The following is a 20,276-nucleotide window of genomic DNA, read 5'->3' as shown; positions in this document are numbered from 1 at the left end:
TCCACCCCCTTCAGCCTGCACCCAACCCATCCACACTGGACTTTGCAGTTTTAGGCTCATCACGGCTGGCCGTGAGCCTGGTTTAACTTACAGACCTGACTGTGGCAGTGAGGTGGGGAGAGCAGGAACGGGGAAATGTGACTTTGCTTCTGCTGCTGTTGAGCTTTATGTCTCCCCACACAGGTTGAGCCCAAAGGAGAGCGAGGAGGGCGGTGTGGGAGGTACAACACGTGCACACAGGTGATTTTGTCTGCAGTGCTCAGGACTCAGCGCCGCCCGCCAGCCACAGCCCTGCCAGCCCGGGCAGGCCCGGCACCATCTCCCCAGCCAGAAGGTTCAAGGGCAAGAGCTCCTGAGCCCGTACGAGCTGTCCCGGGCATGCTCCATCCACACGGAATTTCCACCTGGTAACGCCGAGGTGGGTTTCTCTCCTTGGCAAGCATAGCGCTTGTTAACATCGCTGGGCCGAGCTGAACGGCGTCTAGGTGTGATTTAACGCTCCAGCGAGCTCCAGCGCTCACTCAGCCCCTCAGCTGAGAGCAGAAACTCCCATCTTCTCCTTTCGACGCTGCCGTGTGTTGCCTTTGGGACTAAACGTGTGGAAAGGGGATCACATGAAAGGGAAGGCACAGCAGAAGCAGAGGCTGCTCATCTTATAGCTCCCTGAGCATTACAGATCAGGAAAACAGGTGCCAGACATACCCTACATTATACTGTTTTTTTTCCTAGGTCTTTATACCTGCTACTGATATTCCTCCGAAGTCTGGTGTGGGAAATGCAAGAATTCTCATAATGCTGCTGAATCTACAGATTTTGAACAGTAACCTGTCTTCTGTTCATCTGATTTGCAGTAGCAAGCATATAGGTGTTAGCATCGAAAGCTTGTTTGCACACCCCGTGTGCCACCACACCTTCAAGTCCCTGCCCTTCCTGCTTCAGAGCAAAATAAATCATCTGCTCACGATGTCCCCACCTCGGGCTGGAGGCAGACGGGTTCTCCGCACACCACAGCTGGCTCCTGGGACACCACAACCTTAACGCAGCTCTAAGTTACCTTGGCAGCCGTGATTTACAACAGTATTTCAGTGGATCTAATCAGAAGTGTGAATACTCCCCTCCTATCTGGCACACATCGTTGGCGTTCTAATTATTCACACATTTTGGCAAGCGTTATGGTGTTCCCCTACCAAGCTCCTAATCCCCGCAGATCAGTTAAAATAAATGAAAGAGAGAATCAAAAGGCACTTAAAAATTCAACGGTTCTCTAAATGGGTTTGAACTGGCTCCAGATTATCAGTGGTTGCAGTTGACTAGCACTTAAAATTAGGCCCTCCCTCTCCTACACACCTCACATTTCTCCTTCCCATTTAAAGGAACTGGATGCTATTCCAATTCCTGGATGTACCAAAATGTCTAAATGAGTATAAAAGGAAAATATATGCATATCACCTACATTCAGTATATACCCCAAAACTTCTGAGGTTTGTAATCTGTATTTGAAGCTATTAACTGCAATATGGAAAACAATTACAGAGCATGCTAATTCAGGAAAGCGCGGTAACAACCCAAGTTCCCTTTTGCTATTTCTGCGTTGAAGAAATGCCCCATCGCCGGCAATGAGCTGCTGTCTTACAAGAGAGATGTAACACTAAGATCTACCCCATTTGCAGTCATTAACAATGTACATTCCTTCCTATAGTACATCGCTCCTCTGGCCTGCGTACGAAATATCTGCAGAAGAGACTTCCTACCTGTGTCTCCCTTTCAGGCCCTTTACTGTCTGCACTGTTTCTCTCCCACGCTGCTCCAGGCCCCTTCCTGTGGCCAGGCTTCCCACCAGCACATCACCAGTGCAGCCCAGTTTGGCCGCACGTTCCCTGCACTGATTTCTCCCCCTCGCAGCCTCCCCAACACCATTTTCTGCTCCGTCTGCTCCCACGACCCAGCGAGCAGAGCCGGGAATCGACCATCACCTCCCCGCTTCGGGTAGTTTAGCATTTAGGTCTCAAAGCCAGTTTTCCGCTGAACCCACCGTCACACACACATGCACACACATACACCCTTGCACTGTCATATTTTTATATTTCAGTGAGTTAATTCCAGCCAGCTCTTTATGAGAGAAAACCTGCTTTATACTGCGCAGCTCTTTTCCTTCTCCCTTACGTGCTCCCAGGTGCCCTGTATAACGGTGATGCTTTTGTTACCACACCAGCATCACACCAACAAAACCAGCACCCACATGTGTCTATTTATTAAAGACTCCAGCCATTTATGTACATTTGTGTTTTGAGGAAACACCAAAGGGGTAAAAACATTGATGTTTCACACATATGAAACATCACAGGACAGGTCAGCGCCTTGCAATGACTCCTCCTTAGGTGTCACCGTGGAAACAGGCCAAGAGAAATCTCCATATCACTAACAAGGGTCTTGGAGTGACACTCGTAGTAAGATGCAGAACTAAAAGGAAAGGAGAAAATGCTAATAAACACATACGTGAACAAGACACCGGCAAAAAGGATGTTTTCATGCTTTTGTGTAGTCTGCAACAATGAGAGAATAATTTTTTACTTGCTGTAAATCAATATAGTATCATTAAGCTCATTAGGATTTTGCAGGTTTACACTGAATGAAGATCTGCATGGTATTGTTCTCAGTTTTTTAGGAAGGATGGAAATAGTTGGTCACGCCGCAGGAACACAGCAGTTCTAGTTGATGGGTGGCTGCAAACCTGTGCTAAACGATAGGGGAGAAGGGAAGCAGAAAAATACGGAAAGATGAAGCTGTGGAGGGGGGAAACGTGGAAGAATGACATGTGGGGTCTGAGGGCTCTGCCCACACGCACCATCTGTCCCCAGGACAGCCCTTCAGTCTGGCTGAACAGACCCACTCAATCACAGAAAGTTACTGTTATTTTCCTGGACAATCTTTTGAAATCAGACAGTGAAGGGATTAATATATCCACATGTATTTACAAGTAAGTTAATTATGAGGTTGAATACTGTTGGCTACATCTAACCTTCAGGCTTCCACATACATATTTTGACCAATCACCTATTTTCCATTTTTATTTCTAACATTATTTTTTAATATTCATCAGAGGTTTGCTGTGTTAGGCACAGCATAGCTGGAGCATTAATGAAGAGGCTTTAGGCACTGAAGTCTTTCTAGTTATGGCCCCAATAATAAGGCTTTCATGAAACCAATACCCCATATCCAAGACAGTACCATGTACTTGCAGAACCTGGGCTGACTTTGATGAGAAGAAAAGCCAGGGAATGACACGAGGGCAGGGAAGCTGTGGCAATAGTTACAGGTAAAGCGCACAGAGGGAGCAAGTTTCCCTTATTGTTACCCAAAGGCTCCATCTCTCTGGTCTTATTCAAGTACAAAATCCCACCGCTTCAAAGCAAAGAGCAGTTGTGAAGAAAGTTACTTTTTCTTTGGCCTTCAAAACCAAATTACGTTATTTGTCCTCTTGCAGCTTGCGTAAGGCCAGCAAAAAGCCATGAAGCTGGTGTACATTCCACACCGTGCGCTCTGGCTAATACAAGAGCATGTGATTGTGTGTCCACGGATCTGGTATGAATTATTGCGGAACAACATTCCTCATTTATGAGCACAGTCAAAACATTAGGAGATTTAAATTTGCTTTTTAAGATTCACTCAACTTTAGCAGACCTTTCCATAAACTCTTATTGGAATGATTTTTTAAGATTGTTAGCAAGAGAACAAAGTTATCTACAACACACGAGTATTAAGATTGAACCTAAAGAGATTTTTAGATAAGATATATTAATAACTTGTAACAAGACACTTGCTCAAGTGTCTTGCAAATATTGATGAATTAAAGCCTCACGACAGACTTCCAAGCAGGACAACGTTAACATATCCTGTTTACAGATGGAGCTGTAAACTCTGTCAAGAGATATTCAGAGATTAAATGAGTTGCCTGGGGTCAGAACGTCACGAATCACACTCGGGAGTCACACGCTGCCGCCCCGGTCAAAACACGCTGTTCACATTCGGAGTGACGCAAACATCCATACACCCTGATTCACTCCATGAGACAACCACGGTGTTTACAGGCTAGAAGAACCAACGTTCTGCTCTTGTTTTTCCTCACTACATCCTGCTTAGGCAGCAAGCAAGATTAAAAATAAAACCACCAAATAAATAAACATATAAGTTTGGTCCCCCGAATGGCAGCTGGCTTTATTTATAGTCTCTGTGCCAGAAACAATGGCAGACTATTATCTGCCCTTCAATGTGATAAATGTATGCAAACTGAAAAAGTCTATAGCTCATAATGGATAACGGTTTGTAACTTTAGTGTCTTAAAGCAAGGCAACTTTATGCCATAAATGTTTCCTTGTCTAGCAATAACGTTACATTACATGCTCTCAGGGAGAAAAAAGGAAGAGAAGGAAAAAAAATATCCTGCCATTTGACTAAGAATGCAAAAGTGTTCTTTAGATGCACTGCAATGTCCAGCAAGTCCTAGGGATTCTGGGATTTCTCTCAGTAGTTGACAAACAATAAACAGAACTGTATCACTGCACTAGACAAAGGGTATTTCCACCACATATATATGTCTTTATCGGATGTTCTTTTACCCATCTACTCTTCCTTTGCGTTGTTGTTGGTTACCTGTGCACATCCAGATGTATTTTTAAATGTTGGTGGAGATTTGTGAAGTCTTAAATCACTGAGGGCCTTCCCCAAGTAAGAAAAACCATTGCCACGCAGAGGTGCTCGCACCATTCTGCTCTATTATAGGCCTCAAATAATCAAAGGGTATTAAACCAGAGAGAAATTAACTCTAATCAGGGCAAAAGGTGCTGAGGAGCCTTACGAAACTCACCTAAGAACAAACGTCAGGGTGACTGGCGTGAATCCTGACCAGGAATGAGCTGAAACCACAGGAGGAAACCAAGCAGCTGGGCCACGTGCAGTCTGAGCCTATGTGTGTTATTTGAGGTGATCTTTACAATGTACAGACCCTGCATGAAACATAGTGCAAGGCTCACATGGTTCCATGGCAGTAACATAACGGAGAGAGCACAAAAAAACCCCAAAGGTTCTTCCAGACAAGACCCCGGGGAGGCCCTGGGACATGTATTTTCATGATGTCTCCTACAGACCGCAAAACTCAAACCAGCGCGACCCAAGTCTCCATCCAGCTGGGTCATAACCGGGTTCCACGATGCTGGAAGGGGACGTTCTCAATGGTGTCCCCTGATCAGTTTGGGGACAGTAGTGCCTGAATCTCTAACTGTGCATGTTCCACGGGCAATGCCGAAGCCGCGAGGCCCCGCAGGACTTCCCCACTGCGCGGCAGCAGCAATCCAACCTCCCTTAGGCTCAGCTTTGCGAGAGATCATGTGCGGAGGAATCCCTTCATCTGTCACACCAGCAGGATCTCGCCGCTCTGCGCTAAACAAATGGGCTTGATCACAAACCCAGCTGCACTTTCTGATAGAAGCTGCAGTTTTAAAACACCGCTCGCCTTTTATTCTATGTGGGATTTTCTTTTCTTCTTTTTTAACTTAGCAAATGCCATGGTGTACTCTCATTTTCGATTTTAATGGCCAAAGATATGCACGCAAAAAGCATCCTAATTACTGCTTTCCTGGCAGACACAGCCATTTCCTTGGGTTTTTATTGCCATTAGTTTTCCTCACCGATTTATCCTTAGCTACTCTCTTTGCATCTTCCTCGCCTCCCCTGAGCCCTTTCCTCCTCGCTTCTCAAGACTTGTCAGCACGCCTCCAATCCCCAGGAGAGATTGAAGGCCTTGTAAAACCCACTGCGCAAACAAGCATTCCTGTTCATTTATCACATTTAGCATGCGCACTTCCACACTCATCAAAACCAAGCCTGAGCTCGCTAAGTCATTTCCCTCTCCCAATTACAAATTAGTCCATTAGGCTGTCTGCAGTAGGCCCTCTGTTGCATCTTGGTAATGGCTTCTGAGATTTCCATCATAATCGTAATGGCTCCCTGTGCAGCCATGAGGGCAGATGGAGGCCGCTCGTGGGTAATGAGGTATCACACTACCAAAGGGCACAGCTCTGGGCTCATTATTTAGTCTTGGCTGTTTTGTGAAAACAACAACAAAGGTAAAATGCTGAAGGGAACACTTTAGCATATTAAATTAACACTTCTTGAAATTTCTCTCTGTAAACATGCCATATTTTTTCTTTATGAAACATCCCGTGTGTCTGAGTATGCGACATGAGGGAAGAGGGAGGAGGGGAAGAGGGACCACGGGGACAGCGTGTGCCGCCACCTCCTCCCCGTGCAGCAGGGCTGTCCCCATGGACACGGGCTGGGGGAATGTGAGGACACCCTGGGGACCTCGGCTGGCCACGGGGCTGACGCGGGGCTCAGAACGCTTGGCCCTTTCCTACCGTCTGGCTTGTGGGTTCCCATGGGAGCCGCTTAGCACCCTCCAGTTGAGCTGTCTCTGGAGACAACACCTCCAGGGCATGTGTCTTCTGGAGAGGTGAATTCCTCGGACTGTCTGGGTCTAGATGCTAATTCTGGGACTGGTAATGGGGCTGTTCCTTTCACAACAGGAGGCCACGGCTGGATAGTATGTAATATGCCCAAAGCCGTGATCATCCGTAAGGAAGACAGCACCCTAAAAAAAACAGACAGTGAAAGCCTGTGGGACAACCCTCTGCCCATCTCCACCTCCAGCTGCAGCAGCCCCTGCACAGCACTCAGGGACGAGGCCCCTGGCAGCTGAGTAACTTCTGAGACAGAAGTAACATTTAAGACAAGCAGGTTAAAATCAGTATCAATTAGACACTCTTCGAACATTGCTGCTCTATTCAGATTTTGTGTATTGGATGTGAACTGTTGCTAGTTTGGCTTTGTTCCCAGCAGCGCAATTGTGTTCAAGATATCAAAACCTACCGCGTAGGAGAAGTTAGGGAGAGTTAAGACAAAAGCTCTGCCTTCTCACTGAGGCTGAACTCACTCTGGTTTGTCCTCTTTTTTTCACTGATCTGAGATCATGAGACCATGAACAGGGCAGCAGTGAGACCAGAGGTAGAGCTGTAACTGCCTGGGGGATCATCAGCCCGCAGGGGATGGGAGATTTCTGTCTCCCTCCCTCACTCGACCACTATTGCAAGAGTAAGTCTGCAGGAGAACAAAAATCTTATAAATGTCTTTATAGGTCTGGCACCTTGTGGAATTTGCCTAAATGTCAGCCAACTCACATACAGGAAAGAGGCAAATAAATCAGCAAAGGGAAGGATTTTTTCCACAGGGCGCGAGCAGGAGGTGCAGCTCCCGGGGGAGACGCGGGAGCAACCTCAGCGTTTCTCTTCGAGAGATTTTCCTCGAGTCACTGAGCAGCACCTCCTGTGCCCCTTTCTGGAAGTCCTGGTGGAGCCAGCCATGCTGTCCATGCCAAAACACATTTCTAGATGTTAGATAGTGAGGGAATATTGAAAAACATGTCTCACATCTCAAATACTGTTCGTGTAGGAAAAAAAAAAGCAAGGCAGATCAGCGATTGTTTGAGATAAGAGGAGTGCAAATACAAAGTTAGCAGGCGGATTGCCATCCGACTCCGCTTTGGTGAGCAGTAAAACACAAATTTATGAGCTGGGTTTTGTTAAAGTCGGATATGGATTTTTTGAAAATGAAAAGGATGGATGGGGGGACGGCAGAGAGACATTTAATCAATGTCATAAAAATGTAACATTCATTGGTCTCCTAAAATGAAATTAATAATCTGTGTAGAAGTATCATTAGGAGATAAGTGACATTTTTAGGCTTTGATTTGTAACTTGCAACAAATCTTACTTCCACATATTTCAAACATTCTTAGTGATATCCATCTTTATTAAAACATACCAAAACCTTTTCACCTCAGCTAGAGTGGCCCTTCAAGCATTTTTTCCCCAGCATAATATCCTTAAGTAAAAAGATACATTATCAGGCACAGACTTTGCAGTGCTGAAGGCAGGAAGAGACATGCTCCATACCATATTCAAATTAAATCAGGGATTTCAATACTCCCTGATTATCAGGGAGTCTTGTCTTTCACTAATAAATTTCTCCTTCATCCCGGGCACAGGCTTTCTGAGCTCTCTCCGAACTGATCAGACATTTCTTTGTACGAAGAAGGACAAAAATAAGGTGTGTGTAATGCAGAGAGGAAGAGTGTGGGGCAGGGGGATCAAAAATTAGGCAAGTCTGCTAGATAAATGATTGGAAATATCAGAGCAAAAGGCAGCCTTATAGGAACACAAACCTGATTCACATGCCCTGCTGAATTTAGGAGGATTCGGGGGAAGGAGCTGTTAATATACAAAGGCTTATTCTTCTTATATTTAACGTCAATGTATTTCGCATCAAAGTATTTTCATACATTTTAATGGAGCTACCTTTGATTTGTACCAGCTGAGAGAGATGAGGACCCGCAGTCCGGAGCAGGATTACTACGACTGTCCCTCGGACAGGAGGGAGGTGACACGTGTCCTCTCCCCACTCTGCCCTCCTCTTCCCTTTTCAAATATAAGGCACAAAAAGGTACCGGGAAAGATATATATATATTTTTTTTCTTTCAGTTAATTACAGAATCACCATTGCCTCGTGCAACCAAACATATTCTAATTAAGCTGTTTCCTGTTCATTGTGGAACAAGAGGAGGATGAGCAGGGAGAAGCCGGTGGGAGTTATCACCGTACGCGTTCAGCAGTTACAGAGATAAAGGATCAGTCCCGTGTTGTGGCTGTGACAACAATAACAGACACAGTCCCTGGCCGAGACCCAGTGTGCTGGGGCCTGGCGCATCGTCCTCGCCTCAAAGAGAACACAGGATGAACAGAAAAGGGAGATAAAGTATCACAATCCTATCTGGCAGTGGAAACTGAGGCACAGAAAGATGCAATTCTCTGCCTGCTATTGCAAAGCTGCTCTGCGTCAAAATCAAGTGCTGCACCTAATTCTCCAGCGTCCCAGTTAAGTGCCTTAATCAAAAACCGCTGCAGGGCCTAGAGAGATTTGTCCTTTATATTAATTATCCTTTACATTGAAGAGTCACTAGCAAAGTGTTCTTGTTCTTACTATTCGGCCAACTTCCAAAGGGTCCCATTTAATAAAACATTCAAAACTTGACAAGGGATTTTTGACCAATTTTGTTACTACCATCAATTCTAAATGTGTTGTCCCATAATTGCTCAAGCACCTGCGAAAAGGACACGTTTCTTTTATTTATACAGCTAAATCTGTACAAATTTAGTATCCACGCATGAGGAATTTGGTGCCACTATTATCGCCATACTGACGTCCTTCTCTCATTTAACCTCATTTGGCTCCACAGGAATGTTTTAAAATAAAATATCCAATAACATAAGGAATCACAAGAAATATCTGACCATTTCCAAACATCAAGACGATAGTTTTACACATGCCCAAGGGTTTTGGGCTCCCAGGTTTCACTAAGAATGGCTCAGATCTCCAGGTTTGTGCGTAATAAGCCTGGGGTCTCTCTGTATTTGGAATTATTTTACCCATTGCAGAAAAATATACATAGCAGTATACATGTACGGATCTATAAATTACATTCACAAGTTTCCCACCTCAGACTGCCCACAGTAAGTTGGCTTCACAGGTCCCGTGGCCACAGCAGGAATGTCACAGGTCACCGATAGCAACGGACACACGGATCGCAGCGTGTCACAAAGGGCACAGCACCGCCCCACAGCATCCTCAGCCTCTGAAGTACCACCTATTGACAGCTATCGGAAACAACGACTTGGTAATTCACACTATAACCCCTTATTATAATTTTTGCATACCTTGCTTTTCACTGCAATTAGTTACTGAAACGAAAAAAGCCGAGGCCCCTCCCTTTGCGAAGGTTAGGTCTTTGCTCAAGCCCACAGATTTTAACCTCATAAATATTCCCAGCTATAAGATCTTATTAAGAAGGTATGTCTCCCAAGAGCATAAAACCATCAAGCTGTAAATTTTATTTAATTTCCCATGAGATTTCCTAGCCTCATACATATAATTAGAGTGCAGTATAGAGCACTTTTTGTGTTTTGTCAATAAATCACTAGGGAACAATCAACGTTTAAGAGGACAAGCTTTAATGATTTTTCAGACCCCTAAGCAATCATGCCTGCTACAGTGGCAAGCTGGTCTTTAACTTTCTCTAACTAGGATTGTGGACCGTAATGTTAGATAGGGTCCCAAACACTTAATCCTATTAGACTCCACAGCCCAGACAATCATAGCTTATACCCCAGGGACATATTGATTTTGATTTGGTTGACAGATAAGACTAGCCAAGCTACTGTAGGCTATGCTTTATTAAGTGTTTACAAATTAAATATCTTAAGGTCTGTAACAAGCACAACTCTGCCGCACAGCCAAGCGCAGATTTGCAATTACCTGTGCAGATGGACAGAAGACGACTCCCCATCCATCACCGCGAGCATCTCGCAGGGTCAGGAGCAGCGAGTGCGACCAGCCAAGAGGCACCAGCGCGTTCCTCAGCCGGGTACGCACCAGGCGCTCTTATCTCCAGCTCTGTACAGCCTCTCGAGAAACTCAAGTCTTCTTGCAAGACATTTGCTGGTGATCAAATACCTCAAGAACGCCTTTGGCAGGAGGAACTCAGCAGGGTGTATTTCAGTATTGAGCCACGACGAGGAATTTGTGTCACATTTTAAAAAAGGCAACACTCACCTCACTTATTTTGTCCTCTCTATTCGTCTTAACTCACAAACGGAATATATTTTTGCTGCCCACAACTTCTGTTCTGCGTCACAGCTTTTATTTGCTCTAATTTAGTCTACTTGGGTACTCTTGGAAGTTCCTGTGTGCACAGTGTAGACAGAGCTAAACTATTCTTTCATACGCAGATTGTCTGTGACTTTTGGAAAGACAATCCCATTCCGTGTTACAAAATGCCATTAGATATTGTAGATGATTTAGAGATAAAATGCATACAATCAAATTCTTTCTTGCATGCAAACCATAAAATAACTTTTACACCTGGGAGAGCTGAATGAGCGTCTCTCCGATTCGGCACTATTTTACCCTTGACTTTGCACTGATGTCAATGACGGGAGGAGAAGAATAACTGCGGAGAATTGGATGCAAAGAATTCATAAATTTACTGAAAGGAAATATCTGAAAAAGAGAAAGCGCTTTCCCGAAGTAGACAAAGCACAGCGGTACACAGAACTGCCGGGGTCACCAGACAGGACGGTATTTCTGTACCCTGAATTACCCTTGTGATCTCAAGTGGAAACCATCTTCGAGGCACTGAATGCACATTAAACACTCGAGCTTTTCATCGTATAATTTGATAATCACACCGACTACGCTATCAGGCAAAAGTCTCCCAAGTACTTTAAATATGGTAATGAACCAAGATTTTATCTATAGTCTTATACAGCTTGCACAAATCTATAAATAGGCTTATCTCAGGGTTATTGCTGTTATAAATTAATTATGGAAATGTCAACCAAATCAGGTACATGCCAAAGGAGTAATGGGGAGAGCAGTGATTTGCAACAGAAGATTCAGATACCGGGTGACCTGCATGAAGGGTTCACAGCCCCTGGCAGCCATCCACGAGCTTTGGGGGAACTTAACCTTGAAGAATACACTTAAAATTGGTTTTCATATGAGTAATTGACAGTGGCTGAAGAAGTGAACTGAGCTAGGGAAGAGTTATTGCCCTGTTTTCTTTTAGGATCTCATTCCTTAAGCCACAGTTGCTTCTTTTTAGACAGAGTAAAGGGTTTGGGGTTTTCAATTTCGTATTTGTTTGGAGGTTTTCTTGGGGAGGAAAGGGAGCGAATGGAGGTCAGAAGCCTTGATGTGAATTATTTACCTTTAGCAAACTATGCCAAAGGTATGCCTAGGAATGAAATACAGTTATTTAAAAGGAAAACCTCAAACAAAAATAACTGTTTTCCCACTTAAATTTGAATATTTGTTTTTAAGAACAGAAGCATGCAGCTCCTGCATCTCTGCGTTTATAGTAAATCTAAGCCAAACTGCACTCTAAGAAGGCTGAGAGATTTGTCAGAGCGCAACAGCTCCCCACGCCCTAAATGCCTTATTACATCTACTACCTACTCTTTATACTGGACCTCTGAACCCTGTCTGTGGATAAGGAACCTTAATACAGCAGCTGCTTCACAAACCTTACAAGAAGATTGCACTTGCCCTGAACATCCGGAATTCAAACAGGCTGGTAACATTGTTGTGGAAATTGTAAATGAAAAGTCAGCCATTAGTGAATGAAACACCACATTATAACGCGACAGCAATGCTGAAGTTAAAAATGCTAAAAATCTACAGATAGTCTCCCAGATCAGAAAGTTTAATGCAAGGAGCTATTGATTATGCATAACTAAACCCACCACTCTAACACTGATGAGTATTGGCAGTATTTGAGTCTCTAGTCCTACTCTGCTACAGTCAATCCGAAGTTCTTACAGAACTCATCCCAAAGAGCTTGCAAAATACCCAGAATCTCCTTCACTAGGAAATGAGATGTTATTCTGGGTAACAGAATTCTGTCTCCCAGCTAAGATCCACTGCTGTGTGACTGAAACATAAATAAATTTGTCAAAGCGGCTCCTTCTAGAATATCACATAATCTCAGGATACTTGTAGATGCTTTATTCTTCTGGCTACATCAATATAAATGGATTAAATAAAATGCTTTCTATTGCTAGCTAGGACACAGTGCTCTGGCTGGTCAAATATAGATCCGATTGTAATGATCCGGGGTCTTGTGATCTGCAGGCTGCATTATTACAGTTCACCACTCCGGAACAGGAGTTGCAGAGAGCGGCCAACGCGATGATAACCGGATCGACCATCAGCGGGTTGGTTCTTGTCTCATAACTGCAGCCCACCTCAAATACCAGGAATCAATCAAGGTCTCAGACTGTGAGGGTCAAGTGCTCTGTAGAAATGATCAAATTGCTATAGGATGTCCCTCTCTGAGCTGGAGGAAAACACGACCAGGCAGGCAGAGCCACCAGCAATACTGGAATTAATGAGAGAGTCTGGGAGAACGGGACAGATATTCCCTAACAACACCCACCTCACTTCACAAACGGGAAGACAAAAAGTCCAGGGACGCAATTATCTCAAAGCAAAGTATAATTTAATTTCTTCCTCTTAGCTCCAATGAAGACACTGACAGTAAAACATGAAAGACAGAAGGTGAATGAAATAAAGACTGTTCTACAGGCCAGGAGACACAAAGGAATAAAGTCATCAACAAGCCATTTATGGGCTATTTCTATTTGGATGGATTTCTTCTGGGTGCCACTGGAGCAGCACACAGCCTGCACACTATTTAAATACAGATTCAACCTCTGAACTATGGTGGAAACAACATTTATGTGCTGCTGAGATTCTTTGCCAGCCCTGTGCATCGAAAGAGTTTCAACCACACTACACACTTATCCTTACACGACAAAAGCACCTAATTTGGTTTAAATACTGGAACTGTGAAAGCCACACAAGAGTAGTGAACATTTGGTGAAATTCTGCACTGCAGTATCTGCTACAGGTCCTTTTCATTAAAAACTGAAAGGTGTATTACAGACATTAAATTCCTATCTACTAACCACTTAATATCCTGATTAGATAGTGAATAAGTTACAGCATGAGGCAATTTTCAACAGATGAAATTTAGTTTTAAGGATCTGGAAAAAATGTTGAATATTTCTTGCAAAGTAACTACGATTTATAAATACACCTCCTCATTTTACTGCAACAGGGTGTTACATACCATCACCCCAACCAAGCTTTCAAATGAAATCTGTCTAAAGCTTGTGCAGTTCCTCCAACAACAGCGTGGGATGCATGAACTAAAGCAAGTAATCTCTGGTTACTTGTCCTGACTCACGTTTTACGCAGTAAACGCTCAACATTTCACTCAACCGCTACGCGTTTCTTTTTCCGTGGTGCCTACAAATCTTTAAATAAAACTCCAAAATATTTGTGGGCCTCGCAAGAGACATTACCACCATCATATGTGCAGCTCTCAAATCGCGTTATGATTTCTCGCAGTGTCACAGTGTTTGCGGACAGGCAGGATCGGACTGTCCTGGGATCACTTGCCACAGACAGGCGATGCAGGATCCAACGCGACGCAGGATCCAACGTGACGCAGGATCCAACGCGACGCAGGATCCAACGTGACGCAGGATCCAACGCGTTGCTGTCCTGGCAGCCGTGTGCTTGCACCCTTATGGAAAGCATTTAGAGACTAGCCGGTGATGCAGGATTCAAGGAGCCTGGAAATATAGACTAGAATATCACCTCATACTCGTGATCTCCACATTTACTGCTCCTAAAATTTTAACTGCGGCTGAACTGGGCAGACACGGCCGTGGAGATTGATCGTACTCCATTCGCAACGCCCCGCTCGCAACTACTGCTCATAAACAGAGCGGGGATTTGCTAACTATGCAGCTTCGGGGCCAAGCCGCTCTGGGTTATTCAAAACAGGCTAACAAGTACTCTGGTTACATCCTGGAATTCATAAAACTTTTGAAAGTGTTATATTGGCCTTGTAAAAGTGGAATGTGTGTGTAGTATATTCTAAAGATGTCTAAATGCTAAGTATTTCACATAAGGCTGTGGAAAAAGCTTGTCGCTCCTCCTCTGTTTTGGCATTCAATGCTCTTCGTGGATAATGAAAAGCAGAGGAGCAGAGGCCTGCATACCTGGGCCATCAAACTGCATTAAAACAAAAGATCAGCCTGAGGTTGGGAAGAGTGATCTGAATTACAACAGATCCCATGGACGGCACAAACCTCAGACCCAGCAGAGAGCAGCAGAAACTACGGAGCTTGATTCATACATCCAGGTGCTTCCAGTTCCTGATCCAAAACCACCGAAAAACTGAGAAATAATTCACTGGGCTTTGGATCAGATGTTGAGTGTGTACAACTGTGCTTATGCTGTTTGGGGACATGATGAATGGTTAATATTGCTACTGACCTGGCCGATGGAGTGGAAGGAATGACCCGTTGTCTCCTTGAAACTGGGGCTTAAACAGTGGTTAAAGACTTCTCAAACATAAAGGAATTGTTCTCTTTTCCATATCTCAAGGTATGAGAGGATCCCATGGGCGTCCATCCAAGCTTGGAAAGGACTCAATCCCCTTTATTATTTTCAGAAAACTACATGTGAAATGTATTTACCTTATAGCTCTAGACTTGCAAGAAAAATGGAATGAATAAACACGAAATGTGGAAAAGGGGAGAGTTCATTGCACCATGGTAAATGAGGTGACTTGAAACTGATATTTTCCATTAAAAAATGCACTTATACCATCTCTGAGAAAATACTGTTCACTGCCATTTAGACCTTACCAGCAGCTCTCAAGAAATGTGCCTTGAAATGAAATAAAGGCTGTCCCAAGCCAGAAGAACATAGTCCAAGGATGAAGAGCCGGAGCCCAGCCAGTTCCCCATCCAGCCCTGAGGCTGCACCTGTCCCTGGACACACAGACACATCCTGCAAACGGGACAAGATCCATCTCGTACTCAACAGGTTCATAAGGACATTCTATTCCTTTTATTCCCCCAAAAGCCACAGTGCTGTGCTGCAACTGCCCCACCATGTTCTAATTAAGCAACACTAGTTTCAGCACAGACTGTTTCCTGGGGATTAATGGCCAACAGAGAAGCGGTTGATGATCTGAGGCCCGTTAATGCCAGTTCATCATTAATCCCCAGCTATACCCTGCATCTAAGTCATTACAGATATTACCAGATTGGGTACAGACTTCTTGGGTGGATACATATTACTGCTTGGAGTGCTTGATGCTGTTCTTGCAAAGCTTTGCTATTGCTTATAAGCTGAGGGAGAGCCAGGAAGAAATAGCATTTCTGATGATGAAAGTTTAAGCCTCAGAACACCAAACTTCCTCTCTGAGTTCAGATAAGCTCCCTAAGCTCTCTGCAACTAAATCACATCACCTTGAAAAGGGGAAGAAAAAGATTACCTATTTACAAGATATGCAAATAAATCACCAGAAATGTAAGCTTCCACTTGTCAGAGTATCAGACTGTTTACCAACCTCACACTTTGCTTCAGAAATGACTTAAAAAAAAATAAAGATGAGAACAAGGAATGGCGAAAATACAGCAACACATCACACCCTCTGAGGTCTGCTGTCTTATGTGCCACAAACACACCAGCTGAGAGCGTTTTCTCACAGTGCTGGGGAGGCTGGATCAGTCTGGAAAGCACAGGAATGAGCAGTGGATGCAGGGATGCTCCAAGAAGTGGTGCTGATAACCCAGCACTTGGCAGTTTCCCTTGGATGAAACACACGTGGGATATCCCAGCTCAAGCCTTATGGTTCCTTTGCTGCTGAGAATCTCCTCTGTTGCATTAGGAGTTAATTAGGGCCAGGCAGTTGGTGCTCACTATTGGTTTTGCGGCACCTTCCATAAGAACATCAAGGGTAGTGGAGAGCTCCAGCTAATCGCTCTGCCTGTATGAAGTTATTATTACTAGTTCTACTACTTTTACTTCTAATGTAAAACAGATGCAGCCTCTCCATGCTCTGAACTATATCATTGTCTCACTGTTGCCTATTAATATCCTCTGCATGTGGGACATCGCCCGTTGGAGGAGCCTGTCACTCCTTTTTCACTCACTTGCCTTTCCCTGCCACTGAAGAATATACTCTTTCCTGCTAAAATCCCAACAACAGTCCAGGTTACACATTGTCTACGCAACCCTGGCAGCTCCGTGGACCAGACACAGCTGGAAGAGAAGGAAGAACTAGCAACCGTTCCATGTCTTTGAGCACGCGTAATAAAAATATCTATTAACTCCAGCACATAGTTGTGATTTACTTATTGTGAATTACAATATTGGAAAGAGCAGTGTCACATATTAGATCATGCTACCACTGCACCGAGAGGTGCTATATACTATTGATTGATACACTGCTTCAGATAGATGCACTGTTCTGATCCATTTGACCAAATCAGTGCAAGAGCAGGTGATGAGTGTGCAGGTATAAATTGCCCACAGCACTCAGATATGCAGATATATTCACCTCATAAAATCATATTCACAATAGTTGAAAAAAAAATCCAATTAGTGTCTAAAAATCCCAAGACATGATACTACCTGGGGAAAAAATCCCCTCTAAGGTTTGATACCTTGACAACCAACAGGTAATATTTTGCTTTTATTGTCTACAAAGTAATGAGAAAGAGAAAGAGCGGGTGTCTGAGTGAGCTGCTCTGCAGTAGGAACAAGGCACTGCTGTGTGACTCATTGCTCCCCGTTCCACATCTCCCAGCGCTTCCCAACTGCAACAGAAGGTGAAGGTACGCAGGGAGCTGGGTCCAGCGCACACCAGAGCTCAAACATCCCACACAACTCCTGCCATGGTGGGCCAGTCGCAGAGTTCTTACAGGAATTCCCTCCTGGACCCTCTGAGGAACAGTTTATTCCCTGTGTATTATTCATCTTCCATCCGTCACCTCCAGGCGAGATGGGGTGAACTGTGCTGGCCAGAGGACAATAATCAGCTTCTCCAAATGCAACTGGCAGGTGACTTGTCTGTTCCACGATGTCCCGTTTTAACTCACCTGGCAACTTGCACCTGCAAGATGATTTGATGGATGTGGACATATCTTTTAAGAGTCATGGCCCAACAGGGTTCACAATAGAGGACGACTTCTACAAAATCAGATGTCAAGAGATGTTTTTATAAAAAACCTTTGGCCTTAGCACCTGTACTTTAGCATCTCAGTTATAAACCAGAGACTTTTTCCTTCTCTGCTCATGACACACGCGAGGACCCCACTGTGTCACTCCTTGGTCCTCCCCTCCCAGGCTGGACTGACTGCATTGCTCTTGGTGTGACCCAAACAATCTGTTCTTCAGAGCACTACAAGAGCTCCCAGGGCCACAGCCCAAGAGCCACTGTATGTAGCAAAGTGGGGTCTTTCCTACTTGATTCCCTTAAAGTCTAACAGAGAAAGAAGATTTCAGAAGGGAGGGACTGAGCGACAGAAAGGAGGAGAGTAAACGGGAATTTTAAACCATGTTCAGAGATCCTGAAGCAGCCTCTTCTGTACAGACCTCAAGGTTATTTCACTGAGACTTCCTTCAGCTCATGGGCAGAATCTGTTGGGTCTAAGTCCCTCCAGCCTGGCTGAGCAGAGGGACACAAAGCCACCGGGGGAAAAGGTCTGATTTCCAGAAGTGGCACACGTGGGGAAAGGGGACACACACCGGGACACAGCCTCTTCGGGAGAGAATGTCGTTAGCAGCTGACTCTCCTCACCTCTGCCCTTTCCAGGAGAGAAGGAAATTATCCACAGAGCATCTCCATGGAGCGGAGCCCGGTGGCACTTTCCACCTCATGCGTATCTTGTTTATTCTAAGTGGAGCTACAAATCTGTTGAGTGAGCATTTTGTTTTGATTAAAAATTAATAGCTGCTTTTGACCCAGGTGGATTAATTTCACTTTCACCAAGTATCAAGTTAATTGACATAAACTACTGTCAGGTGAAAGAACCAATTAACAAATTGTGAGGAGGACTCCCTCTCCCCCTCCCTCCTCCTCTCCCCCAAATGTTGTTTTGACTGAAGTTGTTCTGTTGTTTTTTTTTCCTTTTCATAAAAAAATTTCATCTCGGCAGAATGAGATTAATTACCTAACAAACAGAGGAACAAAAGCAAGCAGAGGGTGGGGAAAGTGAAGGGGAGCTCATTCCTTCTGTGTGCAGTGGTTGCTGGTGAGGAGGAGGAAGAGGAGGAGGAGGGCTGGGGAAGGAGCTCCTGCCCCAGGGCTGTTCTCACCAATTAACTGCCATGTCCAAGATTATCAGTCTTCAGGGTTTGGAGCGTGGTTGTGGTTTATTGCAGTTGGGCAAAGGTCTTTGATAAGGTCCCCAGAACATGACAGTGAGGTCATTCAAATAAAGAGTGGGCAGAATCCATCCCGACGGCGCAACAATGCAGCGTACAACACGGCAGCCAGAGCCGCAAAAATATCTCCTGCTCTTGTTTCTTGTATTTAAACTACAAGTTTTCTATAGCAAAGCATTATGAATAGGAGCATGTGTTAGCCTAGGAAAATCAAAGCCGTTCCTTAGTTAATGTTGTTGAATGTAAAGCAGCCCAGGCTTTGCTGGGTGAGCTTTATGGATCAGCTTTTGAGAGGCTGGAACAGCGACCGCCAGCTGACAGAAAGGGCGAGCGCTGGGCCAGTGTTTCAAGCAGCTACACATGACCCGTATCAGAGAAACGGAAGCACCTTTCCAGTTTACATTTTGTCACTATAGTTATTAGGAACTCAGGGGTACATTTTCTATGAGCAAAGTGACTCATGTTTCCAAGCATCACTTTCAAACTGTTTTGCGCTAGAGAAGGTAAATCCCTGCAGGAGGAGGCACAAAAAGCAAGTTAGCTATGCAAGTCCTATTAAAATCAAAACAAGCTGTCTGCTTGATTTGCTTATGTCCTTCTGAAGATCTCATAAGAAGCATATTTACATTTCCAGGCATCCAAATGCCATTTGCAGATCTTATCCTTAGGAATTTATGTGATTTGGACATCAACACATCCTGCGTCTAGTTGGAACATTAAATATTGTCTCCTTGACTGTCTGTCTGGGTTTGAAAATCTATTCCGAGCTGCTAACACTATGGCTTAAGTTTTATCATAGAAGTTGCTTAACTAGGCAAATATTTTCAGTTATTTATATTTTTCCTTTACTTACAGAATTCATACTTATAGTACTACATTTATTCTCCGGAGACTGTTTGTCCAAATCATTCTTTTTCATCCTTAGCCACTATTCTACCCCAGGGATCAGCTACAAGCTTTTCCCATTATTAACTTTTTATTCAAAGAAACAGCTAGAAAATCCACTGGGCAGGGGGTGGGAAGGAGATGGGGAGAAAAGGAGAGACAGGGAAGGAGAAAAGGAGCGACAGGGATGGGGAGAGAGAAATGCGTTTCCCAGATGTCAGATCGCTGGCCTACTTCTTCGCTGGGACCTTGGCTATTGTCTTGCACATTTGAAAACCATTCCCAAATGAAAGGGTTTGCAATAAGCTAAAATGGGAGTGTGCAAAGGGGAGAGCTCGCTGCCCCCAGCCTTTACCTATCAGCGTGGATTCATTAGCGGAGCTGTGCCCGAGAACCTCGTCACTGCGCACACACCTGGCTCTGCCATAGAGAACCCGGAGAAAATGAAAGGAGGAAATTGCAATTCAATT

At 44.4% G+C, this 20,276-nt stretch overlaps 1 protein-coding gene across 7 annotated transcripts in view; it reads right to left on the bottom strand.

Annotated features, from left to right (window-relative positions):
* Positions 1-20,276, bottom strand: part of AUTS2 (activator of transcription and developmental regulator AUTS2) — a 713,568-nt gene that overhangs the window by 189,624 nt on the left and 503,668 nt on the right. The gene's annotated exons all lie outside the window — the stretch shown is intronic.

Source organism: Patagioenas fasciata, chromosome 19 (genome assembly GCF_037038585.1).
Source record: "Patagioenas fasciata isolate bPatFas1 chromosome 19, bPatFas1.hap1, whole genome shotgun sequence".
In the NCBI taxonomy this organism is placed as follows: Eukaryota; Metazoa; Chordata; class Aves; order Columbiformes; family Columbidae; genus Patagioenas; species Patagioenas fasciata.
The sequence above is the reverse complement of the archived record's forward strand: the minus strand, read 5'-3'. Positions and strand labels throughout refer to the sequence as shown.